This window comes from Cajanus cajan, chromosome 2 (assembly GCF_000230855.2).
Source record: "Cajanus cajan strain Asha chromosome 2, NIPB_CcT2T_4, whole genome shotgun sequence".
NCBI lineage: Eukaryota > Viridiplantae > Streptophyta > Magnoliopsida > Fabales > Fabaceae > Cajanus > Cajanus cajan.
This window is the reverse complement of record NC_138518.1, coordinates 9,139,325-9,150,000: the sequence shown is the minus strand read 5'-3', so window position 1 is coordinate 9,150,000 and position 10,676 is coordinate 9,139,325.

Genomic DNA, 10,676 nt, shown 5'->3' with positions numbered 1-10,676 from the left:
AGAAGAAGAAGAAGAAGAAGAAGAAGAAGAAGAAGAAGGAGTAGAAGAAGAAGAAGAAGAAGAAGAAGAAGAAGGAGAAGGGACACAAACGCTCATGAATGCCCCAACAAGAATAGGAAAGGAACAACAGATGATGGAGGTAGTGTTAGCAAACCTATGGCGATAGAAGGGTGTTTGCCTTGAGTGGTGTTGATGCCACTCAATCCAAAGACTTAATCCAGGGTATGTGTTTCATTAATGGAACTCCTCTAATTGTTTTATATGACTCTGGTACGACTCACTCTTTCATATCACGTGTGTGTGTCCAAGTTAAAATTACATGTTTCACCCTTATCTTTTGAATTAATAGTAGAGACACCAACTAATGGTTCAAACTTCTACTTTTGATGTCTGTTTAAAGTGTCCTTTGAGTATTGATGATAGAAATTTCATGGTTTGACTTGATTTGTTTACCTCTAAGTCAGCTAGATGTTATTCTGGGTATGGACTAGTTATCTTCCAGTCATGTTCTTTTAAATTGTGTTGATGAATCTATTATTTTTTGGTGAGCCCGTTCAAAAGGTGAGTAAGGACTATTTGACTTCCAACCAAGTTAACGTATCTTTCCAAGAGGATGCCCAAGTGTACATGTTGTTAGCTTCATTGAATTATGAGATTAATTGTTTGGTGAATAAACTGCCTATTGTGTGTGACTTTTTGTATGTCTTCTTTGATGATATGTCTAGCTTACCACCTGAAAGAGAAGTACAGTTTTCCATAGAATTAGTACTAGGAACATGACCTATTTCTACTACACCTTATAGGATGTCACTTGTCGAGTTAGTGGAGCTTAAGAAGCAAATAGGGGACTTGATGGAGAAGGGGTTTGTGAGGCCTAGTGTATCACTTAGAGGAGCACCCATACTCTTAGTTAAGAAGAAGAATGGTAGCATGAGATTTTGTGTAGATTACTGCCAATTGAATAAGGTAACCATTAAGAATAAGTATCCATTGCCTAGGAAAGATGACCTTATGGACAAGTTGCTTAGGACTGTGAGAGGGCACGATTCTGTTTGGGTTATAGTTGATAGGTTAACTAAGAGTACACATTTCTTACCTATTAACATTAGGTATTCTCTAGAGAGACTAGCTAGACTATATATTGATGAGATTGTTAGATTTCATGGGATACCATCTAGCATAGTGTCAAATAGAGACCCTAGATTCACCTCTAGGTTTTGGGAGAGTCTACAACGAACTTTGAAGACCCAACTTCGACTTAGTTTAGCTTACCACCCTCAGACTGACGGTTAGACTAAGAGGACTATCTTAGAGGATTTGCTCAGAGCTTCTGTGTTGGACCAGGGAGGTAGTTGGGATAGTCTTTTACCTTTAATAGAGTTTACATATAATAATAGTTACCACTCTAGTATAGGTATAACACCTTATGAAGCCTTGTACGGTAGGAGGTGTAGGACTCCTTTGTGTTGGTGTGAGTTGGGTGATAATGTTACCTTAGAACCTAAGATTGTGCAGCAAACCACTAATAAGTTTAGGATGATACAAGATGAGGGCAACTCAAAGTAGACAGAAAAGTTATGCTGATAGAAGGAGGAAAGACTTGGAATTTCAAGAAGGTGACCATGTGTTCTTGAAAGTCACTCCGTGGACTGAGGTTGACAGGGCATTAAAATCTACAAAACTTACTCCTCGAGTTACTGGTCCTTTCCAAATTCTGAAAAGAGTCGGTAGCATTGCCTACCAAATTACTTTGCCTCATAATCTATCAAGTCTTCATGATGTTTTCCACATCTCCCAACTCCGGAAATACATCCATGATCCTTCACATGTGATTGAGTCGAATCATCTTGCGGTTAAGGAGAACCTGATAGTGGAAACTACTCTAGTGACAGTCGAGGATTAAATGGTGAAGCAACTCAAAGGTAAGGAAATTGCTTTGGTGAAGGTAATTTGGGGAGGAGCTACACCTCAAAGAGCTACTTGGGAGCCAGAGGAGAAGATGAAAACGTCATATCCGGACCTCTTCATTTAGGTAAATTCGGGGACGAATTTATTAAAAGGCAGGGGGAATTATAACGCCCTATTTTTCAAAAAATAATTATTTATAAAATTATATTTTTATTATATTTTAGGGGATGTAGAGATATAATTATTGTTATTTTAAATAAACTATTACTTATAAGCAATACCAACGCAATATCCATTTAAGGGATTCGATCGTGTAATATTCATCTTAACAAGAAATTATCTACATACGATGATAAAATATGTATCATAAGCACAAGGGTTATAGCTCAGTTAGGTAGAGCACCTCGTTTACACAAGCGCTAATGTTTTTTTTTTTCAGAGGAGTCCATCTTGTAATATTAAAGAGAAATATATTTTATATTGTTATTATTATTATTTATTTCGTAATTTTTTTGGAAAGCAATGAGAAATATGTTGGAATTGAGTTGGGTTTAGGCATGACAATCTAACCCGTCCCTATGGGTACCCGCCCGAACCTGCCCTAATTTGGATGGGGGAAACCCGTGTTTATTGGGTTGGGGTTCAGGTTGGGGTTTTCCCCGATTGATAAAATCGGGGTCGTGGGCGGGGACAGGGATGTTAATACCTGCCCTACCCCCGTCCCCGCCCCCGCCCCGCTTAATAATATGATGAAAAAAATTATTTATATATATATAAACACCAAAGTTAGAAATATTCATATGTAAAGCTTTATATTATTTTACTTTTCTTTTATTTTTTTAAAATTTTGTCATATTTATTTAAAAGAAAAAGAGAAAAAAAAAGAAGAAAAAAAAATAGGAGCGGGAGCGGGGGCGAGGGCGGGGAAACGTAAAACCTGCCACCCCCCCCCCCCCCCGCCCTGTTGCCATGCCTAGTTGGGTTGGGTTGACTTGGCCCGAGGGAATGAAAAGGAAAGGTTAGTAGATTAACTCCATCAATTCTCATTTTTGACATTCTAAAGGAGTAAGAGGAAAAAAGAGAATGTACAGAAGCTCTAAGGAGTAAAACTTAGGAACAACCTCAGATTTCAAAACAACTATTAGATTCGCATCATCAAGTACGAGAGAAAAAGGAAGATTTATGTGTAGAGTCACATGGGGGAATACGTGGAGAACAATTCGCTTGTATTTTTTTTAATAATTTTATAATTCTTTCTGTCTTGAGAATTGTTGGTATGATGAGATTCTATATGTGTTTAGGATTATGAATATGTGAAGAATTGTTAAAATTGATGTTTTGTGAGAGAGATCGAATCATTAGCAATGTGCCTGTGAGTTAGGGTTCGTAAGGGAAACTAGAACATTGGATTTTTGTTGAATCATTGAATATATTAAAAGTTTATTATTAAAAAAACCTCAAAAACATGCAATTCTAGGGATGGATTGAAGGGGTCGCATGTTGAATTTTTTGAGTTTTAGGTGTGGAGGTCCGCTGTCATCAAACGACTCAACCATTTGAAAGGGCTGAGCCCTTTGGGGGCCGTGTGACAGGGAAGGATCCTTGGAGACAAAGGGCTGAGCTATTGGAAAGGGTTGAGCACTTTTGAAAGGGTTGAGCGCTTTTGAAGGGCTGAGCCCTTCGGGGGCCGCGTGATAGAGGGGTATTCTTGGAGGTAAAGTGTCGACCGCTTTGGAAGGCATTGCGCAGTTCGATGCTTTCTGAATTAGACTTTTATCTTTGTATAAAAGTTGTAGCCTTAGATGTTAACTTTCTAATAGAGTTGAAATCATCTAAAAAGGAGGTGGTTTAGAACTCTAGTTATGGCTATTTTAGTGAACAAGGGTCAAGCTGTCAACATTGATTATATCTGTTGCGGGTTTTGACATTTTTAGCTAAGTAGATGATTTTTTCTTTTGAATTTCATGTCTTCATAAGCATTGTATATTATCCTCGTATGTTTCTTTTGAGATATGTTTGAGCTTATTTAGATGAGTATAACTCTTTGTGTGTTGTTTTCTTTGATAGTTTTCAAAGGGAGACGTATGTTGTTTTGATGTTCTAGGGTGTTATTAATTAATGATTTAATTATGATGCTAGTATGTTGGTATGAATTGAATATGATCTGATTGTGGATATCCTCACACTTATGTCGATGTGGCATGACCCTGGACATGAGAAGCTACAGGGGTGGTGTGAGCATGGCATAGTGTGGGATGTGTCAGGCAATTAACATGTATGTCGATGTGGTACGACCTTGGACAAGAGATGTTACAGGGGTGGCGTGAGCATGTCATAGTGTTAATTGCAAGATTTGTGTGTGGGAATTGGTACTTATGTTGGCGTGACATGACCTTGGGCATGAGATGCTACAAGGGTGGCTTGAGCTTAACAAAGTACAAATTATATGATGTGATGGATATGGTGTGTATGAGAATCGTGATGTAAAGATGATGCATGATTGATAGAATTATGATATGTAGAAATGGTTGTAAATATTTTATTATATAATGAGTTATGATGAGATTATGTCGTGACTTTTCCTTATATGTTTTACATATAGATGTTTTCTTTTCTCACCATAAAATTTGTGAATGTTTTAGGTGAGAATGATTCGGTTATGAGTGGCATCCAAAATGCCAACAATTGAGTTGTGGGTGTGCTTTGATGTTGTGACGTTGGGGTAGGAGATTTCTAGGACATGGATTTTTTATATGTAATTGAAGTAGTACTTATTAATTTGAAAATAATTTGTAAACTCTTAGGTTTTATTTTTCAAGTTTTATTTTCAATTATTTTGGATATTAAAAAACAGTTATGAATGTTGAAAAATTTGTTTCTTTAATTATTTACATTATCACAATATATGTGTTAGGGGTAGTAAGAGTGTCACAGTAACGAGAACTAATAGACAATGCATTGTTAACATCGAACGATTAATATTTCATTGTTAAATTTTTTCCTACATGTTGATAAAAGGAGTTAAAATTTAAATTTATACTTTTTATTAATTTTCATGTTTTCATTATTAGGGTTTTTTTTATCCTAATTGATTTTTGTATTCATGAAAAATTAAGTTTTCATTTTTGCTCTTTAATGACTTATTTCATGAAATTGAGGAAAAAGTAAAAATTGGAGGATCCTTTAAAAAAGCATTTGAAATTTTTGTAATAAAGAAAAATATTATTATTTAATTAAGCATAATTTTATTAAAATATAATATAAAAAATTAATACAACATATAACAACATAGAAAAAAATTATATATCATATTATATAATATGACTTACTAAAATAATCCGGACATTGTACGGATATGGAATCTAGTTATTATTTATATCGGAAATAATCGCTTCTTGTGTGGTGTCTATATTTTTCTAAAAAATAAAAAAGTAAAGATAATTTAATCCGAGAATTTACAATAAATTAAAGAATAGAAATAAAAAAAACTACTTGTACTGGACACGTGTCCCTCGGCCATATGATGTACCTGTCTAGGGCACACTAGTAGTCTTCTTGTATTCTGAGGACCGAACGAGAGCTCCAATCGAATATTTCGGTGAGGGAGAAGTACCTGCAAAAGGCACTCCGACGTTCAAGTTAGGACAAACACAAATATCGATGATAATTAATGAACAGTGACATTACCTCGTGACATGAGCTATTTATACTGACATTTATGGGCCCTGACCTCCCTGGACCCTGTGGCAGGATTACCATATTAGGTAATATGCCTCTAATCGGCTTTACCGGTATAATTAACTCTTAACTCTTGATTAAAGATAATTCTTAATCCTTGATTAATGGTAATTCGTATTCAAGGGGCATCTGGTGGCCGATTACCTGTCGGCCACCTGGTTCGACCTTCCAGGTGTCGATCGGATGTCGGCCACCTGGTTCGGCCTTTCAGGTGCCGATCGGGTGTCGACCACCACTACTTAATAAAAACTAATTAAAAAAACATGATGACAAAGATTGAGTGAGAAGTAGGTGCGAGGATAAAATAGCATAATAAAAATGTATGCGAAAAAATAGATATTTATTTTATTAATAAGATTATATTATATTTTGGATGTTTATCTTATTTATTTTATTTATTTTGATATTTTATTTATTAAAATATTCATTTTAATTTTTTATCTCTAAAATTTAGATCAATTGTTATTTTTGAAAAAATGATTATTTTTAATTTAGAGACATAATTTTGAATTATTTTTAATTGATTCAAAACTTAAAATTCATCTCATTATATTTATTTATATGAAAATTATTAAATATAATTGCGGTAAAAATAATTTTTTTTTTACAAATAAGATAAAAATTACATAAAAGTATTTCTAAATTGCAATTGAAAACCCAAAATAAATATAACTCATATTATTTTCTAGTTTTTTTTTAACATGATTTTCATTGTGTTGAATTAGTTAAATTTTACGTGTTGAATTAGTTGAATTTGATATAAAATTGTGTCATAAAATTAAAAAATATATTTTTTAAAGAATTAAATTGATCCAAATATAAAAAGAAAAGAAATTTTTTAATAAATAAAAAATTAAAATAAAGTTATAAAATAAAATAAATTAATATAATTTTGCATGTTAATAATTAGCAGAATAAAGGCATTACGTGCTTCAAAGGACTGAACATCGAAACTAAAAAAGTGCACACTCGGTAATAGGCATGACAATCTAACCCGTCCCCATGGGTACCCGTCTGAACTCGCCCTGATTTGGATGGGGCAAAACCTATGTTTATTGGATTCGGGTTCGTGTTTTTCCTGATTGATAAAATCGGGTGCGGGGCGAGAACGGGGATGTTAATACCCATCCCACCCCCGCCCCCGTTTAATAATATAACTAAAAAATTATTTTTTATATATATAAACCAAAATTAGAAATTTTTAGATGTAAAAATTTGTATTATTTTACTTTTTTTTTATAAATTTGTTCATATTTATTTAAAAGTAAAAAGGTAAGAGCGGGAGCAGAGCGAGCAAACTTGAATCCTGCTCGGGACGGGGATGGGTACCTAGATTTTACCCCCAACGGGTATCGGGAGCGGGGGCAGGGGTGGTTTAAATCTACAGGGGCAAGGGTGGGGAATGTAAAACCTGCCCCCGCCCGGCCCCATTGCCATGCCTACTCGGTAACATGAATCTACCTTGATTAGCTAAATTATGTACGAATTGGTTTGTTTCTTTGAACATATGATAGCTCAATTCAATTCTTACATGATTATGGTTATGAAAAATAAAAATTGAATTAGATAAAAAATTAAAAAAAATTATTTTTTTTTTGAAAAGAAATTTTTAAATATATTTTTATACTAGATAATAATTTATATTTAATATATAAGAGTTGATTAGTATTGTAAGTTAAATATATATATATATATATATTTAAAGTTTAAAATAAATTATGTATATAAGTAAATATTATATTTGAATATGTAAATTATATTTAAAATTTGAATATGCAGATATTTTTACATATATGAATTATATTTTAGATTTATGATAAATATTTCATATTATAATACATCATTATTTTTATTTATTCATACTTTATTTAAAAATATTAAAGTTTAATTAAAAATAATTTTGTTAAATCAAAATCGAATTAGATATGAAGTCAAAAAAGTTCCTAAAAATCCTCTCATCAAAGAAAAACTTCTAAAACTCTTTTGTATAAGATAATTCTTCGTATTTTATATATATGGGTTGATTTATTTCCTTATTTTTAAGATATGATGACATCTTTATGGTAATATTTTATTTGAACCTTTGTATTACAATTTTACTCTATAAATAGATAATGCACGAATAAAATTAGATCAAACATGTATGAGAAAATCATATTTTTACAATAAATAAAGAAATATAAAATAACTTATCTTTGAAAAAACATGGTGTGCAGTTCACAGATAGCTATGTTTTTTTTAATATAGTTATTTTCTCATTTTATCCTTTACTAATGTTTTGTTGGAAAGAATTATCAAAGAATTATCAAAATTTAAAAACTTTGTAGACTTGATATACAGATATTAAGAACCTTTAATTCAATGATTAAATTAATAAATTTATTATAAAACATGAGTTATTGAATGAAATAAGTATACAAAAACTTACTCCTGAAGTAAGTAAATATCTTTTCATATATATATATATATATATATATATATATATATTGAAAGAAGATGGATATGCTAATACATCACTATGTAGACAAGAGATCCTAACTAGGTTAGCACCTCAACCCACATCATTTATTTACAGCATATCTAGAGGAACTAAAATATAAAAAAAAATGTAAAAGTACAAGTGGGGGGACCAAACCAAAACCCACAATAACCATGTAAAGAAAAAGAAAAAATAAAAAGAGAAGAAAAAATCAAAGGAAAAAGAGAAACCAAGCAACTAGACATGGTCAAACCAAGAGGCATAGTCCTAAGAGAATTTAGCAGGTTTGATTGTCCGTGCTTTAGATCTAAGCTGATAATCTGCATACGTTTGCTTGGGCCTGTCCGGGGGAGTGCTATCAATTTCTGTTTCTGGCTCAACTCCATTCATGGCTGTTGCAGCCACCTTTGCCTTCTTTGGTGCAGATTTTGTTGAACTTTTTACACCAGCTGAAGGATAGTCCTTTTGGCTGGCCAGATAAGCATCTACAGCACGGTCCAAGTTTGCCCTAAGGGTGGGTAGAGTTGATGAATCATTATTTAGCGGGGCAGCTGAACAACCAACTGGACTGGTTGCATCGTAGTAAGCTTCTGAAGCCCTCTTCATATTCTCCTCAAGGAGGTTCTTGCTAGTGGCTGCCGTATGGGTTTTGGAAGTGACATTCACTGATCTCCCACCATCACCTTGGCCAGCATCTGACCCTTGATCTGAGTCCATCCCATCCGTATTTTGATCATTTGATGCATCCGAATCAGCATCTACATCACAGGCGGAACCTGCATCGTCAAAATTAGCTGGAGCACCTGGCCATTTCACGTTTGCTGTACCAGCTATAGCATTAGCCACTTGACTGACCGAGACTGCAGTTGGAGCAGAATTAGCTTTGGACTTTTGCTCAAGGGCGGAATCAGCAACACCATCAGCAGCATTTGAATGAATTGCTACGTCCATTTTACTAGCTGAACCAGCAACTGCATGCTCAGCTGCACCTCGTGCTGCACCAGAATTCACGTCCAGGTCAGCAGCTGGAGCAGCTCCATGTGCTACACGTACATTACATTTTGTAGAAGCCAACGAAGTTTCATTTACGTGGCGAGTTGCTCCAAGCGGTGCATCAGCTAATACAAGTGGTGTATGCACAACTTGGACCCTGCCATTCGGTGGAGTCATTTCAACACCTGCTACACCATTCTGAACTGAACCAGGTGCATCAGCCACATTCCCCACTGCACCAGACTGCACCAGGTCCGTGGCTGGAACAGCAGCTGAACCAGTATGGACTTCAGCTGGATCACCCTACTGATCAGCTTTTGATTTATCTTTAACATGATCACTCCCTTCCTCAACTGCAGCATCCACTAATTTACGTGGCCTCTCATTTCCCTTTTGCATAGTAAAATTACGTGAACCATCACCTGCATGAATAACACCATTGCATGTAGAATCAGCGTGACCAATGCATTTACATATAGAACAAAACGAAGGCAGCCTATCGAATTCAAAAGAAACAAAAAACGCATAGCCTTCCCTTTCAACCAGCAGCTGCGTGGGGATCTTGTGTGCCAGATCAAGTTCTATCAAGACTCTCGCAAAGTGGCCATACTTCCTATCCAATGTTGCTTTGTCCAGAGAAATTGGTGTCCCAACAGCTGATGCGATTGCAAGAATAATTCTTGGGCTCCAATATTCTTGGGGGAGCTCCAATATATGCAGCCAAACCTGTGTAAACGTATTCTTGTAACTTCGGGGATTGAAGTCAAGCTTCCAAAGAAACAGCCGCAGCCACCCTAGATCCAAGTTTAACGGGCCCGCTGCAAGAACCACTTCAAGATCATTGGAGCTTTGAAATTCCAACTCAAAGAATCCTCTCCCTAGTGGTATGATATTCCAGCCAGCTAGATGTTTCCACATCTTGGACAGTCTTGCTTTCAATTCGTCAACTTTGAGTGGTTGTTGGCCTTTAGCCAAGAGTACTCTCCCAAGAAGATGTGTGGAGCACCTAGCAAGGCCCTCCCGATATGCATCTTCCGGGATTTTGATGGCTAGGGAGTCACCTTTCCAACAAGGCTTAGGAATAGAATGTAATCTTGGAGCCACCGAAGAGACTACATTGGCGAATGATGGCTTCAATGTTGCCTTAGGTGGTGACAATGGCACCGTAGTGCCAAGGCAGGACCAAGGACATGAGAACATGTCCACCATGCCTGAGCATGGGTGAGCAAAAAATTTCCTTCAAGCTAGGAGAGTTCTTGGAGCGTTCTTGGAGAAAACAAGCGAGTCTAAATACTACGTTTAAATTTGTAAATTTTATTTATAATTAATATGTATAAATATTTTTAAATACATAAATTATATTTTAAATGATAAATAATTTGTATTGTAACAAAAATTTTATTTTTATTTATAGATAGTTTATTTTAAAATATTATTATTTAATTCATAAATAATTTTGATAAAAAAATTGAATTAGGTAAAAAGTTAAAAAAAATTCCTACAAACTCTTTTGTTGAAGAAAAATTTCTAAAAACATTTTCGTACAAGATAGATGTTC